Source organism: Peromyscus eremicus, chromosome 13 (genome assembly GCF_949786415.1).
Source record: "Peromyscus eremicus chromosome 13, PerEre_H2_v1, whole genome shotgun sequence".
NCBI lineage: Eukaryota > Metazoa > Chordata > Mammalia > Rodentia > Cricetidae > Peromyscus > Peromyscus eremicus.
Window position 1 is genome coordinate 23915687 of NC_081429.1, and position 19290 is coordinate 23934976.

Sequence of the window (19290 nt, forward strand, 5' to 3'; positions counted from 1 at the left end):
GCCTGGCCACTGGCCAGTCAGTGTTTTATTTATACAGAACAATATTCACAGCAGGTATCTTATAAATTTCCAAGCTTTTACCTTTGTTCAGTGAATGTCCCATAGAGGACAGAAGACTTTCCTTCAGTATAAGTTGAGCAGAGCTATTACAGTGCATGACACTAACATTAACCTACTTGGCTGTGTCCTTATATCTCAGAGGTTGAGCTATACCATGACCTCTTGGTACCTCAGACCTGTCAGGGCCACCACATTGCACCATTCTGGGGATCCCTTTGGAATTTTGGAAATTTTAGCTAGTGAGTTGCTTCTTTTTACATGTTTATCATTTGTATCTAAGTCATTCATAACTAGAATGCAACTACTTCTCATTTTGTCATCCAGTAGTTTTATAAGCCCCGAAACTGAAACATAAATGAAAATGATAAATCATCCATAGGTTATTTTTTGATATGAAAATACAAGTCTTTTTATGACTGGCATAGAATTATATGTAGTATACAGCCAGCATTGCTTTTTCCCTAATAGATGGTGGTCTATTTTCTAAGTCAGTAAGAAAAGTTAGGAAATCCACAAGAGATCAGCCTACTTAATAGTTATATCAAGAAACAGAACCTGGCTCAAAGGGGGCCAAATGGACATCTGTCTGTCACTCCTTTCTGCCTGGGGAAGCTCTGCTGTGATTCACTGACTGTTGGTAACACATCTCCATCTTGAGTATTTTATATGAGGAATCATATGCTATGTGCTCTGAAACATCTGACTTTTGCTAAACTGGGATCCATCCAAGTCCTATTTCACTTGTTATGGTTGCTACATATTGTTCAACTCTATGTAGATAACACAGTGTATGCCTCTCAGTCTTGGCCATTTTCAGTCTTTTGCTCTTTACAGTGGTGCTCCAAGTGGGTGCATTGGTGCCTCTGTGTACATATTTTTGTGAATAAATTCAGTGAGTGGAATATCTGGGTGATACGGATAATGCATTGGCTAGTCTCACATATTTTTGAAAAGCTCCATAGACATACAATCCCAGTGTAAGATGGAAACTGTAGATGTTGTGCTTCCTTCCCAGCATGTGTGATCACTCTCCAGTTTTATCCCATCTTCTGGGCTGACACTGGGATTTAGTGATATTTTAATTTTGTGCTTACCTGGAATGAGACTGAACAATATTTCTTGTTTAATGGCTATTGTGTTTTGTGACGTACCTTCCCATTTGACTTTTAGAGTGTTTCTTTATATTGCTGTGCAGCTCTGCACGTAAGTTTGGGAGTCCCATTGTCAGATAGTTGTACTGCAATCATCTTCTCCACCTTGGTATTAGCTTTCTTGAATCCTTAATGGTACTTTGTGACGAATGCAAATTTCATTTTTCAATATAACTCATCGTTTCTGGCTTTTTTAACACCTTCATGCCTTTACAATGTTTGGCACATTCCATAAACTTGTGTTGCTAATTTTCATTTTAAAAATCTTAAGTTTTCATATCACAATATAGTTCTGGAATGCATCTAGAGCTAATTTCTTACATAATAATTAAAAAGGAATCAAAATTCACCTTTTCCAGGAATTTGCAGTTGATTAAAAAACATTGGCTAAGCTGCCCATCATGTCCTCTTCTTCTGCATTGAGATATTCTTTGTTGTAAATTAATTGACCATGTATGTGTTGGTCTGTTTCTGAACTAAACTCTGGTTCATTGGCTTATTTGCATCATTTTGTCAACACTACACTGTCTTAATCACCACAACTTTATATAGCCATTTCTACCATCAAAGAGCAGCATTCCTCCAGTTCTGTTTTCCTTCTGTTCAATCATCCTGACTACACTGGGCATGTGTCACACCATGCACACCAGAGAGGCTGAATTAGCCTGAGCTAAATAGAGAGATCCAAGAAAAAAGAAACAAAAGAAAAATACATTGTCCCTTCTCCATTTCTGATTAGCTTAAGTGCCTGCACACACACATGCACACACACACACACACACACACACACACACACACACACAATATATAACTCATAGTTGAGTTTAATTAGATCTGAGGTGATCCCGGCATCTCATTTCATCTGAACTGCCATCTTTTACTTCATGAACATGGTATACTGTTCAGTTTAATTAGATTCTCTCTCTCTAATAATTTTGAGGAATATGAGGCAGTTTCCCTGAGCCAGCACTCCCACTACAGTGCTGAAATGGATGTAAGGATAGAAAGCCATCTTGGTCTTATTCTTAATCTCAGAAGGAAATTTATTGTTATAAGTTAATAATAAGTACCACTAAAAATATAATATTATTATGATGTAATTTTTTAAAGACCCTTAGTAGAGTGAGAAAATGCTACATTTCTAGGTTTCTGTGTGTTTATTTTTATAAGTGGGTAGTAAATTTTATAAAATATTGTTCTGGTTCTAATGGGACAATTATTATTATCCTCCTGTATTCTATTAATGTGGGAACTTTTATTACAGTTATCCTTATGGAAATGTGTTGCTTGAGTATATCGTTATAATATAAGTGTGAAAAAATGTTACTAGTTATACTCATATCATTCAATGAGTTTCAAATAACTACCCTCCATATATTATATAGCAAACTGAGCAATAGAACCAACAATTAGGCAGGTCTTACTTTGCATGCTTCCAAGGTGTGCAGATTAGAGTTGTTACTATTAAGCTAAAAAATACCAGAGCCCAAACAGCACCATCCAGATTTTCAACACTGACAGCAGAGCATGTAATTGTGCTGCCCACTCACCTCCCAGGGTTGAACCCATGCAGAGTTTTACAAGTTCTGCTTCTTTAAAAAGGTACTCAGCCAACAAATATGAAACAAGGGAAAGAAGCGATAGCATCTGAAACTACCATCAACTTTAAACAAATGTATAGACACAGACAGAAAAATGGGCAACCCCAGAAATACTGACCTTTGTTATGAGCTATTACTACAAATGAAAGAGTGGCCAAGACAAGTAGCATGGAGGAGCCCCTCACTAAGTAATGCTGGCAAAGAAACAAAACCCATGAACCTTTTTGAGGTTGCAAGTCACAGCAGTGTTGCTTGGACCCCAACTGGCAGTAAGAGAATTGTTCATGTTTTATCTAAAATTTGTAAACAACTGGAAAAAAATCATTGCTTTATTCACTGATTACTAAGTTCTGTTATATATTTTCAACTGTGTGGTGAATTTTGCAGCTCCACGTTGCTCTGTCGAATGAGGACTGCCTATATTTTATCAAAGACTTTTAAAAATATATTCAAGGAAGAAAGTGATTATAATTTTCTTTTTTGTGCTGTCATCATGTTTTGATATTACAAGTTTGATAACCTCACAAAATGTGATGGGAAATAGTCATTCATTTTTCATTCTTATAAAGAGTTTATGTAAAATGCATGATGTGTGTGTTTTTTTAACTGTTCAGATGAATTCACTGGGAAAGCTATTTGAGCCTGGAGATTTTTTTTTTACTGGCAGAGTATTCATTGCTGAATTAATTGCCAGTTGATTTCTTTAATAGATTTATGGTTTAAAAGGTGGAGTAACTTGGCCAGAGTTTTAAATAATAGTTTTAATGTAGTTTTCTCTAATTAAGTCACTCTGCAGGCAGCTGAAGGAGAAACATTATCAATGGGTCCCATCCCCCCATGGAACTTATATGCTACAATACCAATATATCAGGCAAGATGTGGCCATTGGTGCAATCATGGCATACTGTTATGGAGGTAACCAACTGTGTTCTGACTAGAACTGAGGCTTATTCTCCAAGAGAGCACTCATAACTGGTGCTGTGAGGTTGGTCAAAGTCCATGGCTTAGTAGATCATAGAACCTACAGATCAACTCACTGCTTCTGTTTTACTAAATGGACGTGTTCTCAAACTGCCATCTAAATGTATATGTTTATACCTGTAGACTAGGAATGCTATTACCCTTGATTACAGGTACTTCTTTTAGTAGTACTTGTGTGTGATCAAGGTGCTGATAATGAAGAATTGTTGGGGGCTCAGTCCTCAACAGGACATCAGTATCACCCCTTATCATGCTTAGTAAACTACATGGGAGAAAGGGTAGAAAAGATAAGAGATAGATGATCAACTTTTTTGCATGGGTCGTAGGGATCAAATTCAAGTCTGCATACTTTGGTGACAAGAACTTTACCAACTGAGGTATCTACTCACATTTTTTTTATTTTATTCTTCCTGTGTCTGTGTGTGTGGTGTGTAAGAATGTATGCATAGTCATGCACATGGTGGCACATACATGTTTGCAATTGCACATACAGACATGGGGAGGCCCAAGGTTGAGATGAGGAATCTTTAATCATTTGCTCAGCCAGGGCCTCTCAATGGAACCCAGAGGTCACTGATCAGGGATAGTCTGGAGCCAGCTTGCTCCAAGATTCTCCTGTCACCACATTCCATGTGCTGGAATTAAGGTGAGCTAACACAAGCACCTGGCATGATGGGTCATGGGGATCCAAACATCAGTCTTCATGCTCAATGCTTGTGCAACAAATGTAGATGGTGAGCCATCCCCCAGCTCCCTGTCTCCTCATTTTAAACATTCCTTTAGTAGATATCCTAACTATTACAAGATGTATCTGTGCACTATCGTTTTCCTGTCTGAAAAAAAAAACAGGTTTCTGTTTCTTTATCTTTATTTTATGTATATTTCCTTCAAACAATACATTTGATTATGTTTTTCCCATTTCCATTTACCCCCCAGATCCTCTTAACCTCCCTGTTCACCCAACTTCATTTTCTTTCTCTGTCAAAACACAACATAACAAGAAGCCACCCCCATAACACACCCACAAACACAGAGCCTGTTTTGTGTTGTTTTAACAACTCTTGAGCATGGGGACTGCCTTGGAGTGCAGTTGGATAGACCCAGTGACACTCCATTGTGGAAAACTGATTTCCCTTTCCCAGCAGGTACCAACTACAAAAAGCTTCTTGGTATGGTATACAAAAAAGCTACAAATCCTTCTCCTTAGAGGTAGGGATCTACATAGAAGAGGAATCAGAAAGATAGTAAGAGCCCATGAGGTGGACGACTCCCAAGACAGTGGCTTCTTGACACAACAGGGCTGCCACGCATATGAGGTCATGGAGACTGAGGTCATGCACAGGGCCTACGCAGGTTCAAACCAGACAGAATCACAGCACTGAGAAGGAGAAACAGACACAAAGTGTCTGTTCTTTTTAAAGTGTTTTAGCTTAGTTTTATTCTCTCTTTCTTCCTTTTTCTTCTTTCTTTTGAATTTTTAGAAATATATTTTAATTTAAAAAGAATTACATTATTTCCCCCACTCCATTTCCTCCCTTCACCCCTCCTAGTTAGCCCCCCTCCAAGTGTCCCCATGCCTCCCTTTCAAGTTGATATCCTCTTTTGAATTATTATCATTATTGTGACATATATATATGTGTGTGTATTTGTATATCCACATGTCTATAAATACAACCTTCTGTGTCCATTTGCATTGATTATGTGTACATGGTTTCAAGGCTGACTACTCTACAGCGGACAGCCAGTAAGAGGACTCATCATTGGGAGAAGCTAATTCTCCTTCTCCCTGTGGTCACTAATTGCCTATAGTTTTTTATTTAGGGATGGGACCCTACAAAGTTTCCCCTTTGCACATTAGAATGTCCATTGAGATTGCCATTGTCCCCATCTTGTTTATGCGGCCATTTAGTCTAGGAGAGATTGTTTCACAGCAGACTTAATCTAGTACTCTGGTGTTTACAATATTTTTGTCCCCCCTCCTCCATAATTTCCTGCATGCAGGAGCTGTAATGTAGACATGATGAGTGGAGGGGGCTTACCGTGATGCATTGATCTTTGCATTATGTCCAGTGTAGTTTTCTTTGGTGGTCTCCATTTCCTGTAAAGAGAGGCCTCTTTGATAAAGAGTAGTAGCTATACTTATCTACGGTTATAAGGATAAGAGTTGGAATGTTGTAAGAAATTATGATGATCTAGCAAAGTAGTGGTAGTCTATTTTTTTCTTAAGATCCATGACCTTACTAGTCACAGAAGCTGGCTTGTTTTCTAGCTTCAGGTTTCCAGTATCAGGCATGATTTTCCTCCTTTTGAGTGGGCCAAATGTCCAATTAGACAACTGCTGGTTGCCACCAGCATGTGAATGTCACTTATTGCCTTAAGAGATATCTTGTCATGCTGGTCATTATTGCTTATAGGTGTTGCAGCTGGGTAGGGCTCTTCAATTGCTCCCCTCCCAGGGCAGCTTGCATAGTATTTTCTGGTACTGTAGCAGCAAGACCACAGGAAAGAGGCTTTCAGTTCAGATCCAGCTGGAGTTATCAGGACCCTGTGCTTAAGTGTGCAGTGTTTCCAGCAATAGGGGTACATCCTCAGCCCCTGAGAGTCAACCAAAGTCTTCATCCATCATCTATATTGTTTGGGGGTCATTTGGACTACATTAACATTCAAAGGGAGATATCTTATGCTTGATCCAAGGATTTTTCTTAGTTTATGGTTCTTGTGGGGAACATTGTCAGCCCAATTGGCATAAGTTCCTATAAGATACACACACACACACACACACACACACACACACACACACACGCACATACACACACACACATTTTACTATAATTTTAGGTTAATGGATATGAAATAATAATTTAAAAGCCTCTTTGAAGCTTTTTTATCAGAAAACCTTGGTGTTACTTGTCTTTCATTCTTCCTCTGTATTGACTTCAGTTCTTCCTCCCCAGTTGAAGCCCCTCTCTGTTTTTCCATTGCCCACTTCATACCCCCTGCATCCTGCTATTCCCTTCCTAAGACCTACCCTACCCCTGCCTATGTTCCCTTTATATTTTCCTGCTTTCTGCAGTTTCATGAGTATCCATGCTGCATACTCACATCTGAGGATTTTGAGCTTGGAATTGCAGATGAGAGAGAGAACATGTGGCATTTGTGTTGCTGGGTCTGTTACCTCACACGATATAATCTTTTCTAAGTTGATCCATTTACCTGACAATTTCATGATTTCACTTTTCTTTATATCTGAACAGTATTCCACTGTGTCTATGCATCATATTCTCATTATCCATTCATACATTGAAGGGTATTTAGGTTGTTTCCAATTCCCTGGCCATTGTAAATATGGTGGCTATGACTATTGTTGAGCAAATATCTGTGGAGTAGGATGGTGAGTCTTTGGGGCATATGCCAAAAAGTGATCATATGGTAGATTTGTTTCTAGTTTCATGAGGATTCTCTGTACTGATTTCCAGATTTGTTGAACCAACCTGCATTCATAGCAACAGGGAATGAAGGTTCCTCTTTCTCCATATCCTCACCAGCATTTGTTGTCAGTTGTTTGGCTGGTCTTATCCATTCTTGGTGTCAGAGATAAAAATCTCAGTGTCCTTCTAACTTGTATTTCCCTAATTGCTAAGGGTAATGAATCCTTGGTTGAGGTATTTCTTAATCAATTTTATTACTTCTGTTGAGAACTCTCTGTTTAGATCCCTAACCCGTTCAGTTGGGCCATTAGTTTCCTGAACTCTTTGTGTTTTTAAGGTCTTTGTATATTCTGAATCTTAATCCCCTGTCAGATGTTCAGCTGCCAAAGATTCTGTGGTGTTCTCTTTTATTCAGTTGTTTCTTTAGCTGTGTGGAGCTTTTTAGTTTTATGAGATCACAGTTGTTAATTGTTGTCCTTAATTCTTGGGCATAGGGAGTCCTATTCAGAAAGTCTAGTTTTATTTTACCCTTATTCTAATATCAACTAATATGTCTTATTTAGAAAACACATGGCCTCATATTTTTATATTTAAATATGTACTGTCCATGACATTACATTTTGTGTGAGAATTAAGGTAATATCCCAGTTTAATGATATTTTCTTGTTTATGTGAACATCATTAAAAAATATCTTATTTTACTAACTTGGATTCAATTTCATATAGAAGTTCTGTTATACACTTGACACTTAAAACATCTGGGATAAAAGTATGTTTGTGTGTGTGGGGTGCATGCACATGTAAGATAGTCTTCATACCTACATATATGTAGGCTGCCTTATTTTCAAAAGATCTTCATTTAGTAGAGGAATATAAATGCTAAGTCATAAAGTCAAAAAACAGTAGTCCAAAGCAGGAGGGTTTGAGGAAGAGAGCAGAGTGAGAAGGTAAATATCAAACTAACAGAAAGAAGAAAAAAAAACACACCAAGGGAGCCAAAGAATGAAGTCACAATGAGGTAGAGTGGAGGTGTTATGTCAGAAAGCCTCAGCTTGTAACTCTTTTCTTACATTTCAAAGGCCAAGGTCTTCCTGGATGTCTTCTGATTTTACTTAGTTTTCTGTGGAAGATGACTTCCCACCCCCCCCCCAAAAAAGTTCCAAGTTTTACCTGTATGTTTAGAGCTATATTGGTGGCCTTTGAATATTTCTTTACCAGGAGCTTTTGTTGTTGTTATTACTCACTATTTACATATTTTATTGCTGTCATTTCACACTTCAGCAGAGAGATAATGATAAAAAAAATCTTTTAAAATTTCTTTTACTTTTTGTTATTTTAAAATCAAATATATGAAATGAATTTATATAAAAAAAAAGAACCATGGTAAATTTTCATAGAAAAGACATATATCCTGAACAAAATTGAACAATTTACCAGGAGCTTTTAATTAATAAAAGTATTTGTGTGTGTGTGTGTGTGTGTGTGTGTGTGTGTGTGTATGTGTGTATACGTTTGTATATTGTGTATATAAGTGCATATATGTATATTTATATGCATGTGCACATATATGCATGTGTGTGTGTGTGTGTGTGTGTGTGTGTGTGTGTGTGTTAGGTTGGAATTAGTGCTTCCAGAATTTTAGAATGTCACAAAAACTTGTGCCTTAGGATCTTTAGCTGTTGCTGGGTCCTAATGGCTCCCTCGGGAGAGGACGCAAGAAGGTGCAGCTTGAACAGCACAGAAACCAGGAGTCAGGGAAAAGGCAAACAGCAGACTTGTTTATTTGGCAATGGGGAAGGCCTTATACACCCTCCTCCCAGCACTCAGGATGTATCCTGATCCGGTGACATTGTGTGGTCACCCCTCATTGGCTGGGCACAATCAGGACACTGACAGTACCTATTGCTAGGCCCTCAAGCAGACTCCAGGTTGGCTCATGAGGAAGCACGTTATGTGCATGCCTTGGCACCTGGTTTGAGCCTTATCTTCTTGCATTTAGCCACCACTAAAGAATCAATTGCCAGAAGTTTAATTCCCAGCCTTTGACTCCCAATTTATGAACGCCTTTCCTAGTTTTCAGGATACAGCCTTAAACAAGCTGGCATAGGATTTCTCAATTTCAGTAGGGTAGACTTCAAAACAACAAATTTAAGGAGATTGGGGGCCACTACATATTGCTGTATGTGATAAATCTTTAGACCTTCAATATCATAAAAACAGACAATAAAAGGCATAAAAAATTAAGTTTAGACACAATAATAAGGGAGAGTTGAATATCCTACTCTCTTATTTATATAGATCCTCCAAATAAAGAAAATCAACAAAGAAACCTGAGAGATAGATTATACCATGTATTAATTGGTGTTAACACTTATCTACAGAACATTCCACCCAATGGATAAGAATATGCATCCTTCACAATGGAACATGGGACTTTTGATAAGACTGAGCACATTATAGGACACAAAACAAGTCTTTTTTGTTTGTTTGTTTTGTTTTGTTTTCTTTGTTGTTGTTGTCTTTTTTAAAATTTTATAATTAATTTAATTTTACATATCAGCCATGGATTCCCCTGTCCTCCCTCCTCCCGCCCCCCCCCGCCCTCCCTCCAATTCACCCCCTATTCCCACTTCCTCCAGGGCAAGGACTCCTCTGGGGATTCAGCTCAGCCTGGTAGATTCAGTCTATGCTGGGACACTTTGCTCAGCCTGGGTGAAGGAAGGAGGGGACTGGACCTACCTCGACAAAACAAGTCTTAAATAAATATTTTTTAAAAATCAAAATAGTACCCTGTATCTTATCAGACCATAGTACAATAATACTAGACACCAACAGTGTTATCTCAGAAAAATATGCCTTAAATACTTAAAGACTGAATGATATACTTTAGAATGAACAAAGGGCCATTGAAAAATTCAAGGGAAAAAATAGAAATTCCTGGAGTAAAGTGGAAATGAGAGCGGAACCTAACTGCATCTGTGATATAGCCACAACAGTTCTAGAAGGAAAGCTTATAGCTATATAGGTTCTCACATTAAAATATCAAAGGAACCAGCAATAAACAACCCAATGATGTTCCCCTGTGCTCTAAGAAAGCAAGTTGCTAAACTCAAATGCAGAAGGGACCAAGACATAATAAAAATCAGGACATGAATTAATGAAATTAAGGCTAAAAGAACAATACATAGAGTCAGTCACCCAGACAAAGAGTCGGTTCTCTGAAAAGATGGACGAAGTTCCCCAACTAACCAAACCAATTAAGTGAAAGAAAAAGCAGACTCAAATGAATCAAATTAGAGTCAGAAACTGAGTTGTTAAAACATACTCTGATGAAATCCATAGCTCATGGCATGCTTCTGAAAACTGATGTGAAAATCTAGAAAAATATTTACATTTCTAGATATGTACAACATAACAAAATTAAAGCTGAATGATATAAGCAACCTAAATAGGTCCATTAAATAGAAGTAACTGAAGCAGCAGTTAAGGGTCTCTTCACAAAGAAAAGTCAGGGACCAGAGATGTTTATGATTGAATTCTACTAGACTACTAAGATAGAAGAAGATCTGGTACAACATATCTCAACATTCTCCACAAAATAAAAAGGAAAAGGCCAAACTCATTCTACAAACCCAGTAAAACCCTGATACTGAACCCCAAGACCCAAAATCAAATGCTATAAATCTATTTCCCTGGTGAACATAGATGCAAAATTCTCCACAAAATACTTGCAAACCAAATTGAGATAACTAAGATCAAACATCGTGAATAAGTTGGTTTAATTCCAGAGATACAAACATTGGCTCTATATGCAAATCAATAAATATAACTTGCCATATGAAGACTTAAAAACAGAAATGCCAGAAATTTGATGCAGAAAAGCATGTGACAAAGATCACTGTGACTTCATGATCAAAATATGGAAGAAACTAGGATTAAAAGGAGAATATCTAAACATAGTAACAGCTATACATTATAAACTTATAGCCACTGTTACACTAAATGATGAAAAACTGAAGCCAACTCTGGCATGAGAGGGGGGTTCCTACTCTGACTGTTATTTAATGCAAAGCTGAAGTCTTAGAGCAACAAGGGGAAGATATAAATGGATAAATATTAGAAAGGAAGAAGTTAAAGTATGAGATGATTCTGCCCTTAAAAGACATGATAGACTCCACCCCAAACAATTCTGGATCTGATTATCACTCTCAGTAGAGTGTCAGTTTCCAGAATCAACATATAAAAATGAATATCTTTAATGTATACCAACACCAACAGATTTTCTGAGGAGGAAATCAGAAAAAAAATCCCATTCACAAAAGCCTTAATAATAAAATCTGTAAGTAAAGGTAACAGAAGAGATGAAGAACTTCATTAGGAAACCTTTAAGAAAGACTTTCCATGCTCCTGGATTGGAACAATAGAATTAAAATTCTAAAAATGGCTATTCTATCAAAATCAGTGTACATATATGTTGTTATCCCCTCAAATTTCCAAAGTCATTCTTCACAGAACTAGAAAAAAAAGGAATCCTAAAATTCATGTGGGAACATAAAAGAACATAGATAGCCAAAGCAAATCATTTTTAAAATTTTGTTTTGAGATTTATTTATTTTTGCTGTATGGGGTGGGTGGGTATTTTTGCTGTATGGGGTGGGTGGGTACCGTGCTCATGCTTGGTACACAAAAAGACCAGAAGAGGGTGTCAGATCCTCTGGAATTGAAGTTACAAGTAGTTACTAGCCTCCTTGTGGGTGCTGGGAATCATACTTGAGTTCCCTGGAAGAGCAGTCAATGCTTTTAACCACTGAGCCACACCTCCAACCTCTAAAGCAATTCCAAACAGAGAGAACACACTGGAAAGCATCATATTACTTGAGCTCAAACTATACTGCACAACCACGGTGATCAAAACAAACCAGTCAGGATGGACGAGCACAAAAGCTGATCAGTGGAAAGAGAAGACAGAGAGATAGACTTACATAGATATAGACTCATAGTTTTTGATAAATGAGTCAAACGCATTCACTGGAAAATGTCACTTCCCCAAATGATGCTGGTATCAAAGGATAGGCACCTGCTGAAGGAAATGAGATTCATGTTCCTCACCCCACACACACATCAATTCAACTGAGTTAGAGACTTCACTTTAAAACCAAAAGCACTAAAACTGTTGGAAGAAAAACACTTCAGGACTTGGTTGTAGGCAGAAATTTTCTGAGTGGTATACTCTAGCTGCACGGGAAATAGCCCCAAGAGTTGACAAATGGGATTAAGCTGGAGCTCCAAAGCAAAATAAGATGTCAAAAAAAAATGAGCAGGCAGCCTGAAGAATGAGAGAAAATCTTTGCCAACTGTACCTTAGAACAGAGGTTGATATCTAGATTATATAAAGAACTGCAAAAACAAAACACCAAAAAAAAAACCCATTGCAAATTAATAAATGGGCCATACACCTGGATAGACATTTTTAGTAAAAATAAAAATAAATACAAATGGCCAATAAATGTTTTTGAAAGTATTCAACATCCCCATCTATTCATACAATGCAAATTAAAACTACTTTAGATTTATCTCACCCTGGACAGAATGGCTATTATCAAGAAAATAAACAATAAATGCTGGTGAGGATGTGGGAGAAGAACCCTTATCCACTGTTGGAAATTTGAGAGCTACTGCGAGCTTCTCAAAAAATTAAAACTTAAGGGGCGATTGCTCAGTTGACATTTGAGCATGAGGACCAGAGTTCAGATCCCCAGAACCCGCATAAAGCCAGATGCAATAGTATCTGTAATCCTAGTACACTTACAGAGAGGTAGGACAGAAAGAAAGAAGAATCCCCAGATGCTTACAGGCCAGCTAACCTGGCTTGCATGCACAGTGATGAATGGAATCCTGTGTCTTAGACAAGGAGAAAGATGGAGGCAAGAATGAACTCAGGTGAGCATGGCTTAGGCAGGCTTTTTCAAACTTCTGGAGTCTGACTCTGAGGGATTTGTAACATATTTAAACATAGTAAAAATCTTAGGAAAAGAAGTTTTCTCGTGGCAATTAACACAACAGAGTGAAAGGCAAGACTACATCAAAACTCCCTTGCAGAGTAGATGTCTTTTGCAGAACACCTGTGACCTCTTCCTCAAGAATTGGTTCTATTGACTCAGAAACAATGCTCAGGATAAGAGGCTAGGGAGGAAGGGTTTGTAATAAGCATAATAGCAGTTGTGTTTGCTATTATGCAACCTCTTTCACGAGCATGGATTTTATCAGCTGAGAAACAATGCTCAGAAGTCTAGGAGATTCTGGTGAGGTCTGGTTCCACAGAACAGTAAAAGATCAACAGATTGTTAAACAACATCCACTCCATCCTGTCGGGTGAACAGGTGTCAATTTGAAGGGAAAAAAAGCCTGCATGTTTAGCAATGTTGGTTTCTCTAGAGCTTCCTGTAACCATGTGGGCCTCCTGCCTCCTACAGATGAGAACCAAACCCAAGGTTCTTCTGTGTCCTCCACAGGCTTGCCATGCACATGTGCAAGTGCGCTCACACAAGAATCTACAGAAAAATAAATCATGCATACACAGGGAAATACATATCAAAGGTGGTAACTCAGGCTCAGAAAGACAAACATTCTCTCTCATATACAAATCCTAGCCTCTAACCATTAAATACATGTATCTAGTAGAAATAAATGTGACTAAATGCCAGGAAACTAGAAAGAGGCCATGAGACTGACATAAGAAAAGGTTTTAAGGGAAAGGATGCACAAGAGAATAGAACAAACAGGAAAGGGGAATACTTGAATACAGGGGGGAAGGTAGGCCTGGGAGATGAGGGAGATGGGGAGGTGCCGGAGAATCATGAAATATGTGTGAAAAGACATAGGGAAGTCTGTTACTTTTAAAGCTAATTTTTAAAATATTTAAGAAAAATAAATAGTCCTGGATATATCTCCTGCATATGCCCGTGAATAGGGGCATATAGTACCAAACTATGCTTGTATCTATTCATAGTTGTCTTTTTCCAATCTGAGGCTCATGTTTGGAATTGTAATCTGCTTGCCCTGGATATCTGTCCTGATACCTGGGCAGTCATGCATTGCTCCCTGACGACAATTCCACAGCTTTGCAAGGGCTCCAGGATCCACAAAAGGGCATTTTATTCTCACTACATCATGTTCTCACTAAGGTTTAAGACCATCATCAATGGCGTTTGGCTGTATCATGATAAAATCTACACAGATACACAATGCACAGTTCTACTGTATATCAAAATAACCTACAGCTAGCTGTGATGAACCACTTATACACTGGATTCTAAGTGCTGGATCAAAGCTTGAGACCTCAAGACTTTGTCTCACAGAGGCTGCTAGACAACCTTCTGGCTGATTTTCACTAAGGCTTGAGACCTCAAGGCTTTGTCTCACAGAGGCTGCTAGACAACCTTCTGGCTGATTTTCACTAAGTGGATTGTTTCTTTTATGTTTGACATGTAGGAAATTTATGAGTCATCATTTGATTCTCACAAGAGAACAGGTGTACAAGCTGAAAAACAACAATTCTTAGATTCATCAGGGAAGTGTGGTCGGACCCTCAAGAGAAACTCCTTTACCAGCAGAGTGTACAGTTGTCTTTCTTGATTTTCTCAGCACTGTGACAAAGTAACATACAGAAGCAACTCAAGGAACACACTTTCTCTCCTCACTGTTCCCAAGAAATTTAGTCCATCAAAGTGGGGACAATGTAGCAGAGTTCAGGACAGCGGATGATAGAGGACCGTTTTCACAGCTGGACAGATCCAGAAACAGTGAAATAACGAATCAGAGCTAGATGTAACCCTTGACCTTCCCACCTAGTGACCTTCACTAGCCAGGCCCCACTTCCTAAAAGCTCCACACCCCTCCAAGTAATGGCATAAACTAGAAACCAAACATTTAACCATGGCCCCACGGAGGGGCATTACAGATTTGAACTACAATGTATGTCTTTGGAGAGTTAGCCACTCCCAGCATTCCCCACAGTATGCATCTCACCCGATGGAAATGAGGAAAGTCTTCTGAAACCTGGGACCCAGCTACAGGGGTCCAGTGTGTATAACAAAACTAGTATTTCTACCCAACAAAACACACATCAACACAAGCCTCCCCTATGACAACAGCATATCACAGCTAATAACTGAAAAATAAGCTATTTAAGGATTCAGACAATACAGAAAACACATAAGGATGTGAGAGTAAAGAGAAAGCTTTGAAACTGTCAGTAAACCAAACATTAAACATAACCCAACTCTTACCTCTATAAACATAAAACCTCACATCAAAGACCTTTTACAAGCTCTTGTTATTCAGGACATCAGACCTGGGCTATGAACAAAAACACCATATATCTATGAGACAAGGAGAAAACATAGTATGAATCCACAAAGCAATTATCAGAATTTGTCTCAAATATGTAGTTGAGATTTTTCATATTGTGGATAGTTATATAACCAAGCAATGCTAAGGTCTCTGTTGAGTGAGCCTGTATAGAGTAGCCATGTAAGCTGGAAAAATGGAAATTAAAAAAAAAAGAGTTAATGGGTAATGCTAAGAATCAAAGAGCTGAAAGAGAAGTGAAACGTGCCTTGTCAACAGACTAGACAGAATGAAGAAAATGTGTGGACATTCAGAAACTTCAAAGGGCTTCCCAAAATGAAAATCAAAGAAATCAAATATAAAAAATGATGTTATGGAACTGTGAGATGTTGTAAAAGATGTGATCAGAATACCAGAAGGAAAAGAAAAATGGAAAACAGAAAAAAATATTTGAAATAATAACTAAGAACATTCCAGAAGTAATAACAATTTCAAAAACAGTCATCCAGGAAATAGAAAGAATATAATGCATATTAAATACCAAAACTCTTATACTAGAGTATCTCAACCTAGACTTATCCAAACTGCACAGAAGTAAAAACTAAGAGAAATTTTTTAACTTGTATTTTAATTTGCTTCTATATGGCATCTCCTCACATCCTTCTTTGGCTCTCCCTCCCCTAGCCCCTCACACTCTCTCATATCCCCATCCCCCACCCCTCCTCATATAAACCTTTCCTCCCCCAATATTCCCCACAACTCCTTCTTCCCATCTATGTCCCACTGTTCTTTTGAAGATTTCCCCCCTCACAGATCCTGTTTTATTTTTTTTATCTCTACAGATACTCAAAATTAAGTGCATGCACACACACACACACACACACACACACAGAGAGAGAGAGAGAGACTCACACTCTCACACACACACACACACACACGCACGCACGCACGCATGCACGCATACATACAAACTTAAACATTTGAAGATAGGATTCACATATACTAGAGAACATGTAGTATTTGTCTTTTGGGCCCTTGGTTACCCAAATCATTTTATGTCCTAGTCCTATCCATTTACCTGAAAACTGAATAATTTTATTCTTCTTTATAGCTGAATAAAAACCTATTGTATTTATGTAACATGCTTTCATTATCCATTCATCAATTGATGGACATCTAGGCTGATTCCATTTCTTTGCTATGGTGAATAAGGCAGCCACAAACATGGATGAACAAGTATCTTCATAGTAAGATAAGGAGTCCTTTTGATATATATCTAGGGAATCATATAGCTGGGTCATATGGAAGTCCAATTTTTAGCTACCTCCACATTGATTTTGTAGTAGTCATACCAGTTTACAGCCCCACTAACATTAATCCCCTTTCCTATCCTCACCAGCATTTGTTGTCATTTGTTTTATTGTTATGTTGACTGGGGTGAGATGAACTCTCAAAGTGATTTTAATTTGCCTTGTGGTTAATGACACTTAACCCCAAAAGGAGGGAAATCACCTCATAACGGAGTACAGGGGACACTGAGTTTCACTTTGGAAACCAGGCAATCAAAAGGGAAATTAGAATCAAACATCTAAATGATCCAGTTACAAGTCATAGTCCTGTGAAATAACCTTCACAGGTGGAGAAGTGTGCATCCAAAAGTACAGTCCAGGCAAACAAAACCAAGGAAGTCCATCTCCTTCAAGAAATGTAAAAACTTTCTAGAAAGAAGGAAAGTGATGTGTGAGGAATTTGCAACTACATTTAAAAAAATGTGTTATAGAAATGGAAATGAAAGGATCATAAAATATTTTCCATATGTGGATAGCCACTGATATCGTAAATGTATAGTGAGAACTAATTGATGTACTTAATGAAGAGTCAAATGGGACCATAAAATGCTCAATTGACATCAGAGGAGAAAATAAGACAAAACAGAAAATAAACACAACAAATTCAAAATTAATCAAAGTCAAAGCAGATCATAGACTGAAATGTAAAACACATGACTATAAAATCTCTACAAGATAACGAAGGAGAAAATACAGATGACCTGGTTTGCTGATGACTGAGAGGCAGCCCCAGAAGTGCTATCCAGAGAGAGAAATGTGTATTAGAACGAAAGCACCCCTTGGTGAGAGGGCAAGGAGTTCAAAAGACAAATCAGAAACTAGGAGAAAATATTCAGGAGCGTCTGAGGAAGGACTAGTATCAAAGACCAATTGAGATTAAACAAGAAAGTAAACCAGCCCTAAAGGGACAGCCTTGAGGATACCTCAGCAAATCCAGGTGGGAATAAACATGGAAAGCTGTGATCATGCAATTTATAGGGAATCATACATTAGAGCAATGAGATGCTACTACATAACCTCAAATTATTAAAATGCCCAAATAAAAAGCCTGAGATAGTGATGAGAATGTGGAGCAATAGGAATGCTCATTCATTGTATGGTAAAATACAAAATGCCGTGCCTGCTTTGACAGACACTTTAATAGTTTCATACAGAACTAAATAATTCTTACTGTACAACCTAGGTGTTACAAATTTAGGTAGTTACCAAATGAATTTGAACTCACCCATGCAAAAACTCAAACACTGATACTTATGGCAGCCTTCTTCAGATCTAGCTAAAAGCTTTAAGCAGCCAGGATGTTCTTAAATAGGTGAATGGATAAATAATTTATGCTGGTATCCATATGACAGAGTATTATTATTCAACAGTAAAAAGAAGTGAACTTCTTGGAGGAAAATTAATTGCCTATTGTCAAGTACAAGAAGCCAGTCTAAAAAGCCTACCTCCTATCAGGCCAAGTCTATGACATTGTGTAAAAGATGCAGCTATATAAACATCAGGAAGATAGCTGTTTGTTAAGGATTTGAGTAGAGGGGAAGGTACCAACAGGTTGAAAGAAGAAACATGTATGAAACCAGCAACCATATCGGCAGATACACTGCATTTTTAAATCCCAGAGAATTGTGAAATACAGTAATATGATGTCTTAACATAACCTAAGGCCTTTAATACTAATAAAGTATATCCATACCAGCTCATCAGTTGGAAGAAATGTGCCACATCAATATGATATATTAATAACAGAAGAAACTGAGAGGGAGGATGTAAAGGATACATAGAGGCTTTCTATAGTGTGTTCCATGTTCCTATGCACTTTAACTGGCATAAATTGAAATGCTTATAATTTTTTAAAACTCATGATGAGCATTGGTATCTTAGTAATGCACCAGTAGCATGCGGTGCCCTCACACTCATGAGCTTGGTTTGGGCACAGTAGACAGGGAGAAGACAAGCTGGACAGGGGTGGGGAACAAGAGGAGGTGATTATTTGCAATGGCTCAAAGTTGCCTCAAAGGGCAGACACTTGGCACCTACAGTAATTTCAGGGGGATATTCCAGCAACTAAGAGAAAGGAAGCCAGTAACACTTTAGAAGCACACAATGCATATTCTGTTTTAGCCTAGAAGCGTATTGCTGTCAACTATAAATGGCTGCAGTGACATCAGACGACACAAATGAGATCTGACTTATGGGGCCACATCTGTTCTCAATAAAGCTCTCCTGAAGACTCTCCTCCTGTCTTCAGGTGTCAATTAGAATATTAATTATTGGAGCTTGCAAGCTGGGGTAAAATGTAGTAATTTCCTCATTGAAAGGTTATCTGACTTAACTTGGTTTTAGAGGGGAAAAAAAAGCATGCAATAGAACC